At 43.0% G+C, this 8,494-nt stretch overlaps 1 long non-coding RNA gene across 1 annotated transcript; it reads right to left on the bottom strand.

Moving 5' to 3' along the window:
• Positions 1-6,828: 6,828 nt before the first annotated feature.
• Positions 6,829-7,555, bottom strand: LOC141940180 (uncharacterized). The gene is made up of 2 exons (XR_012627905.1): positions 7,429-7,555; positions 6,829-7,042 (listed from the first exon to the last, which is right to left on the bottom strand). It is a non-coding gene; the product is annotated as an uncharacterized LOC141940180 (long non-coding RNA).
• Positions 7,556-8,494: the final 939 nt, after the last annotated feature.

Genomic DNA, 8,494 nt, shown 5'->3' with positions numbered 1-8,494 from the left:
AATTCAATTCTGACTTTTGGAGATATATATGTACACTACGGTGAAGCTGTTTTTTCAAAAGCAATCTGTTCTGCATAGTGTCTTGCATGGGTTTCGTGCTGAAATAGGAGACATCCTCCTTTAAAACACTTCCCCTATTTGCTGCCTTCTTTTAAGGGCAAAGGAACGAAGCAGAAGAGCACTAACATGTGGCAAAATTAAACTATTTTTCTGGTTTTCCTCTTTGCTTCTCCATAAGTGGGGATGGTGCCTGCAGCTTCTCAGATAAGGAAAATCATGTATTAAATTTGTTGCGTAGTATATGTTAACTTTGAACAGATGTCCTCATCTTTACTGACAATGGAGAAAATCAGATATCTTTACTGCTTCTGTTTATAAAGGCTCATTTTATCAGCTGAAGAAAACATCTACGCATCTACTATGCATTTTTTTCTCCTGATGATAGCTGTCTGCCAAATAGCAACTGCTTATTGATGGGCAGATTTAGGTGTAGGAGAAATCTTTATTTAGACATGAGAAGCCTCAAAGTAGGAGGACAGTAGATAACTATCCAAATACTTTAGCTAAATAGAAGACTTCTGAAATAGGAGGCATCCAATATTTTTAGCTCTCAGTGGGAATTCAGTAGGTTGAAAAATGTGTCCGGTAATAAATTTCTTCTATAAACTAAAGAGCAATCTTGCAGGGAGCTATTGCAGAACTGAAAAAAGTTATGTCTAATCACATTTTTCTACTCTTCTGGGAAATTACAGCAGACACCTACAGAAAATCCTGCAAAAAGATATGTGTCTTAATTACAGATTACTTCAGCGCAAACCAGGAAACTTCCATGCTTTTTTTTTTTAAAAAAAAATTAGTGTATACATTAATTAATTAACAAACAAAAGGAAAGGACTAAGCAGAAAAATCACTTGGCTCTTCTTAATCAGTCTCTGGATGCATGGTGCCAATTGCAAGATGTTAGCTGCAATCTGCCACTGACAGATGTATTCAGGTTTGGAAGCTGTTACTTAACCTAGAGGCAGTGACAGTGTTTGGATAATTCGGATTTTATCCTGAGAGGTTTAGGATAGAAACACAAATTTAAACTCTCTTCTTCAATGCGTATTTGAAGATGATGTACATTTGCAGGGGACCGGCTGTCACAAAACTAATTCGGCCGATGTTTTTATTTGAACATATGTGGTTTCTCAAAGGAAGTGGATTGTAGGCAGAGATGAAAGCAATTCAGTGGCTCTGATCTCTGGGATGTCACTTCCAAATGAGATCACCCTCACTGCACATTTTCCTTTTCTGACACCAATCTGGAGAAATTTAGAGAACTACTAACACACTCTTTTATTTTCACTCTTTTATTTTATTTTAAAAAATTAGACTAGATACTTATTCATTTTTTTCTTCAACATATAATGCATGTCATAGAAACAATTTGGGGCTTTGTTGTTTTCAGGGTAAGGTAATTTCCTGAGAACTGAAGTAAATGTTATTTTCTGAAGACAGACAAAATGATACCACCAAAAAGCTTCTGTTCGCTCCTCAAATCCACAACAACACAAAATGCATCTAGAAGCCTTTTAAACTCCTTTTATTGTCCCCAAAGAAAAATAGCAATGTAAGGAAACTACACCTTGAGTAGTAAGAGCATCACCACTTTTCGGACGTCCAATGTAAAATCTAGACTTGTATTTTATACACGGTACATCATAAAATCCTTACACGCTGAAAATAGTGAATCTGAGATCAAGTTTTTCCACATCAGAAAAGTCAAAAGACCTACTGCTGCTTTTATTAGAGTGTACTGGGTCTGGCTGAGCCAGAATTGGTTTTCCCCTATAGCAGCCTTCATGGTGCTGTGTTTTATGTTGGGAGCTGGCAGGGTGTTGATAGCACACTGGTGTTGTGGCTACTGCTGAGTAGTGCTTACACAACACCAAGGCTCTTTCCGACATTTTCCCCCCACAGTGGGATGGGGTGGGCAAGATCTTGGGAGGGGACACAACCAGGACAGCTGACCCAAACTGACCAAAGGGATATTCCATACCATATGATGTCTGCTCAAGTATAAAGCTGGGAGAAAGGAGGAAGGGGTTGGGGTCACCCTTGGTCCTCCAAGGCAACCACTACGTGTATTGGAGCCCTGCTTCCTGAGAAGGCCCGACATCACCTGTTAATGGGAAGTAGAGAATAAATCCCTTTTCTTTTTTTTGCTTCCACGCATGGACCTTTGCTTCACTTTGCTTATATTAAAACTGCTTTTGTTTTACTCACAAGGGTTGGGGTTTTTTCCCTATCTTATTTTTTTTCCCCTCTTTGCCCTGTTGAGAAAAAAGGGGGAAGAGGGGGAAGTGATAGAGCGACTTGGTGGGTACCTGGCATTTAGCCAAGGTCAAACCACCACATAGAGATATGACAAAATTGTCAGTTTCTATTTCATCTTCTATTTGTTTGTACATTTTAATAAGAAACACCACAGTAACATCTATCTTTCACATGACAAACTGAGATGGAAAATATCACCTCTTTTGTTATCCTAATGGTTAAGTGCTTGATTTCTTACATTGATTTCTTACAATGTATTTCTACAGCTTCATACATCTAATCTTCCCGGATCATTTTGGGGGGGGGGGGGGGGGGGGAATGTACTTTTAAGAAGAAGATAAGGAAAAAAGATATGGTATGAAACCTCTCTGATGGAGTTGCTTACCCCTTAGTGATTTGGCTTGTAAAAATTAATATCTATTACTTATAGACTTGTAGCACACTAAAAATGTTAAATAACACCAAGCATTTCCACACTTCTAGATTGTGGACAAATTTTTAGAAAACAGGTTGCTTACTAGAATGTCAGTTTTTCCTGATGTGATGCTTACAGACCCATATGGTTTTCAACTTTATTTTTAGTAAGTTATTCACGTTCCAAATAAAACAAAGAGACAGCATTTGTCACAAGCATTTGCTATAAAACACAGAGTTGCTAAGAAGAAAGGTATTAGCAAACAGCATCTAAATTACATGTTATGCCTCCAAGTCAAGTCATCATTACACACCACTTGCCATTAGGAAAAAAAAAAAAAGATGCTCGTAAGAATTTGTAGAAACATGAACAACAGCTTGAGTGTAAAGAGCTCTTTAGCATTTACTGAGCTTTGAAAATGCTCTGATTTTACTACTTCATGTTCTGCCTTGAAATGCTATTTCTATATGTTAGACATAAATACTGATTATATAGTTCCACTGAGAACTGTAACTACAGAATGCCAAGCTGGAAGTACGAAAGGATTTGGGTCTTAGGCTTACATGTTCTTAAATGAATTATAAAACCAGCTGCTTTTTTCCCTTCCTCAGCTCTCTCTCTTTATTTCCAGCTGAAATAAACAGTTATTTTTGCATCTTATTGTAAGGTTGTTTTCATAGCTTTTGAAATGCTTGTCCTTGGAGTCTGATGCAATTTTTAAGTAATAATTCACATTAAAAACTAGCTATATTGCCTTTCTGCAACACTTGTAGCTATCCAGACTTCATGCATTAATGCCACAGAAAAACAATGGAAGAGATGAGTGTGAAAATAGCATAATTTTAAAAAATAATTTATGGGTTTGTTCCTTTTATTCTTGTTCAAGTTGCAACATTTCTATGTTCAACATTTTCAAGTTTCTCTCTGCAATGATGAAACTTAAAAAATGAGATCCAAGATTCTGGGGCTTTGAGTGAAAGACCAAATGTCGGGAAAGGTAGTAACATTGCTTACAAGGACAGAGGAAGAGGTACACATGGAGGATCTTTTGCTTTGTGCAGATGATCTCTGAGTTTCTAGGGAATTTGTTAAGCCTGCAGAGCCCACTGAAGTTGATGATAGGTTCAGACAAAAACCTTCAGCCTTATAGGTAGTTTTCAGAATCAGATTTGTACTGTCTGAGTCTGTAGAAAACTACAAGAAGACTATTTCTCCTGGTATATTGAGATTAAATCATGAACCAGAAAACACTTATTAAAATTCATTATTGTAATGCTGACTTTTAGAAGGTTTACCTTTAAATTATTTAGCTAGTCTGTTGTAAGTTTTGGCTCATGGCTTTGCCTGAAGAGAAAATCTACACTTTCAGAGAAGTCCAGCTGGCAGAGGAAGAGTTACAAAGCTAAAGGTGGTGTAGTGGTAGGAATATATTTATTGTTAGGTTCTGTTATAAAAGGTTGTCTGCAAACCCACAAAGGAGGACAGTGGGGAAGCCCAAGCAACACCCTGCTCCAGCTGCTCCCAGGCTCACCACAGGAGCCATCAGCCCATCAAAGGCCCCTCTCCACAAGCCCAGAGTACAGGAGCACAAAGGCAAGTGTAAACCCAAATTAAAGATTCAGAGGAAGGGACACTCTGTCCAAATCCTTCTCCGGGTTGTGCTGGGAGAGCCTCCTCCCACACCCAGGAGTGGAATCCATCAGGGGGAGTCAACTCCAAAGCATCTTTTGGGCTGAGGGAGGTTGCTGTGTAGGGGTGTGGGACACATGATGGGATGCAAGGGAAGAGCATTTTGGGATTGCACAAGACTAATAGGATGTTTAGGGAAGGAACCAAAAGTGGAGAAAGGGATGGATTTAAGCAATATGAGGAGAAACAAGTGTGGAAAAATAGAGGGGTAAGAGATAAAAGAGGCTGGTGACCTGTAAGTAGTTGGCTGGTTCGTACCCTTTTCTGGCATATGTGTGTGTGTATGGGGGTCTGAGCTTAGCAACTGGAGCGAGTGTGGGTGTTTGGATAAGCATGTGATGGCTAGTGAGGATCAAGCCCAAACAGCCAGCAAGTAGATTGCCTAGAAGACAGGGCAAGATCAGGGGTGTGTTTGTAAATGGGGACCTGGGGAGCCCCAGCCAGCTGGCAGAGGGATAGCAGTGTCTGGGGTCTCTAGGCATGAGTCTCATGTCTCTGTATGTGCGTGAGAATCTGTACAAACAACTGGAAGGTGGCTGTGGCCTCAGGGACTCATAAGTCCAGGAGCCAGGAGCTGGGGAGACTGGGATCCAGGTGTAGCTACTGGCCAGACTGTGTGTCTGAGCCTAGTTGTTGGAGAGATGTACTTTGTACATGTGTATATGCATTCCTACTAGTGGATCTTCATCCTGCTCAGCCAGAGAGGGGGGCAGGATGAGACTGTTGGTGCTGTCTGTACTCATGTTGAGTGTCCTGTGTGTCTGTCTGTGATCTATGTGGCCAGCCATATATATACATGTATGTATGGTGGTGTGTATATGTGTTCTGTGTTCATGTGCGTATTGGGAATGCATCTTCAGCTTCACTACGGGTTGGACCTGGTGCATGGAGCTGCTGCAGCCTTACCTCTCTCAGGCTACTAGATACAGTGCATTATATTTTTCTCCTGAATTTATGTACCACTGTGTACAGGCACAAAAATCAAGCCCATTCTCCATTCATTATTAAACAGCCAAAAACTTGACTAATTCAAAAACAGACCCTAAAGCTTAGTTTTCAGTTGTGCTTTAAGCTGTGCAGTGAAACTGTTGCCTGATTAGCTCCAGATGAAGTGTTTAAAGTTCATATGTGAAAATTAAATATGATACCTGTGGTGGTTTAGTCCGTGCAGGGGTCTGAGACCATGCGGCCGCTGCCCCTCCCCCACAAAGGGAGTGAAATACAAAGCCCAGGTCTGAGATAAGGAGAGGTTTAATACAACAGTGCAACTGCAACACAACAACAACAATAACAATAAGAATAACAGTAATAACAATGAACAGAGGAAAATATCTATCAATACAGCAGTGAGAACAGAGCAAATCCCACAGTACACCGGTAATCGACTGTCCCGCTTAGGCGCCAGGATGTGAGGTCAGCATGGTATCTGAATAACCCGGCTAGAGCTCCCCCCCGCTACTGCTGGGGAAACTTAACCCTATCCTGGCTAAACCAGGACAATACCATTAAAAGGAAATTAATTACAAGGTTCCAGAAGGACACAATCAGTCTTTATACATAACATACCCAGAACCTCAGTGGCACACGCCAGGGCTGTCTGCAGCCTCGGTGCAGCTGTCCCCTCCTCTTGTATGTCTGCTGCAAGGTGACTGGGTGCTGGTACTCAGGATTGCAAAACTCTGTGTAGCCAGCACAATTTCTCAAGTCTTTTTCAGCTCAAGCCCTGCAAGTCTGCTCTTCCTCTTGTTAGCTCAGATCACTGCAGCAATGAAGCATAAAGAATACTCCCCTACTGCCATATAGTGTCTGCCAGCAAGTGGCCAAAAGAAAGATTTTCCCAGGTTTGTCCCAGCAGCATCTGATGGTTGCAGTCTGGGTGCCCAGGGAGGCTTCGTTTGCCAAGAAGAAAAGGGAATAGAAGAAAGGGAGAGACAGCAATTTCTTCTACTGGTGGTAGGTGAGGGAGGTCTGTGTTACAGCAGAAGTTTCTCCCAGTACTAAATTCTCTCTTGAGAAACTCAGAAAATACTCTGTATTGTCTATTCAAGGTCTAGCAAAAGAAAAAGAAAACTTGCACAGGACTTCTCATTCATCAGTATAAAAATGTATTAAGCATAAACTCATAGAATAGAATCATAGAATATTTTGGTTTGGAAGGGACCTTTAAAGGTCATCTAGTCCAACCCCCCTGCAATGTGCAGGGACATCTTCAACTAGATCAGGTTGCTCAGAGCCCTGTCCAGCCTGACCTTAAATGTTTCCAGGGATGGGGAATCTACCACCTCTCTAGAAAACCTGTTCCTGTGTTTCACCACCCTGTGATGGTTTAATCCCTGCCGGGGTCTGAGACCACGCAGCTGCTGCCCCTCCCCCACAAAGGGAGTGAAATACAAAGCCCCGGGGCTGAGATAAGGAGAGGTTTAATACAACAGTGCAACAGCAACACAACAAACAACAACAATAACAATAAGAGTAACAGTAATAACAATGAACAGAGCAAGGTATATACCGATACAGCAGTGAGAGAACCGGCTGCACCAACCCCACGCGATCACCGATTCTTCCCGCGCTCTGGCGCCTGGACATGACGTCAGCATGGCATATGAATAACCCGGTGTCCTGGTTTAACCAGGATAGGGTTAAGTTTCCCCAGCAGTGGGGGGGGGAGCTCTAGCCGGGTTATTCAGATACCATGCAGACGTCACATCCTGACAGGTCACATTTTTCCTGGCGCGGGAGCGAGGTGCACTCGTGGTTTTGTACATCGTGCTTCAAACTGCTGTATTTGGTAGCTATTTTGCTCTGTTCACTGCTATCACTATTACTGTTACTGTTATTGCTGTTGTTTGTTGTGTTGCTATTGCATTGTTGTATTAAACCTTTCCTTATTTCAGTCTTGGGGCTTTGTATTTCACTCCTTTTGTGGGGGAGGGGTAGCGGCTGCGTGGTCTCAGACCCCGGCAGGGGCTAAACCACCACACCGGGCTAGAGCTTCCCCCCTCCACTGCTGGGGAAACTTAACCCTATCCTGGCTAAACCAGGACATAATCCACCCCTTTATTCTATACCATGGGCGTCACATCCAGCTGCCATTTAGCAATTAGCATTAACAAAGAAAAAAATTGACAAAAGCCCCAGTATAATTCATGGTGTGTTTTCACCCACAATCAAGTCCCCTTGTGGTACGCCTCGGACCTCTCCATCCTTCTGCATCACTCACCAGGTTCACCCAGGTCCTTGAGCAAAAACAATCCCGTGGATGGGTTTGCCTTTGCCCAGCGCAGGACTAACCCAGACCATTTTTCCCAGCAGGTCCCTCATGTGCACCACAGGGACTTTATCCCCATCTACAACACGTGGAAGTTTTGACTGAGCCGGGCCAGCTCGATTGGCAGATCCTCTTGTGTTGACTAACCAAGTGGTCTTTGTCAGATGTGTGTCCCAGCGTTTGAAGGTTCCACCCCCCATTGCTCTCAATGTAGTTTTTAACAGTCCATTGTAGCGCTCGATCTTCCCAGAGGCTGGTGCATGGTAGGGGATGTGGTAGACCCACTCGATGTTGTGTTCTTCTGCCCAGGCATCTATGAGGTTATTTCGGAAGTGAGTCCCATTGTCTGACTCAATCCTCTCTGGGGTGCCGCGTTGCCACAGGACTCGCTCTTCAAGGCCCAGGATGGTATTCCGGGTGGTGGCGTGGGACATTGGATAAGTTTCGAGCCATCCAGTGGTTGCTTCCACCATTGTGAGCACGTGGCGCTTGCCTTGGCAGGTCTGTGGCAGTGTGATGTAGTCGATCTGCCAGGCCTCTCCATACTTATATTTCATCCATCGATCTTCATTCCGCTGGGGCTTCACCCGTTTGGCTTGTTTGATTGCAGCACATGTCTCACATCCATGGATGATCTCTGCGATGGTGTCAATGGTGAGGTCCACCCCTCAATCTTGAGCCCACCTGTATGTTGCATCTCTGCCTTGGTGGCCCGAGGTCTCATGGGCCCACCAGGCTATGAACAGTTCACCTTTACGCTGCCAGTCCAAGTCCACCTGAGCCACTTCGATCTTAGCAGCCTA

This window comes from Strix uralensis, chromosome 2 (assembly GCF_047716275.1).
Source record: "Strix uralensis isolate ZFMK-TIS-50842 chromosome 2, bStrUra1, whole genome shotgun sequence".
Classification (NCBI taxonomy): Eukaryota; Metazoa; Chordata; class Aves; order Strigiformes; family Strigidae; genus Strix; species Strix uralensis.
Note: the sequence above shows the minus strand (reverse complement) of the source record. Positions and strands in the feature narration are given on the sequence as shown.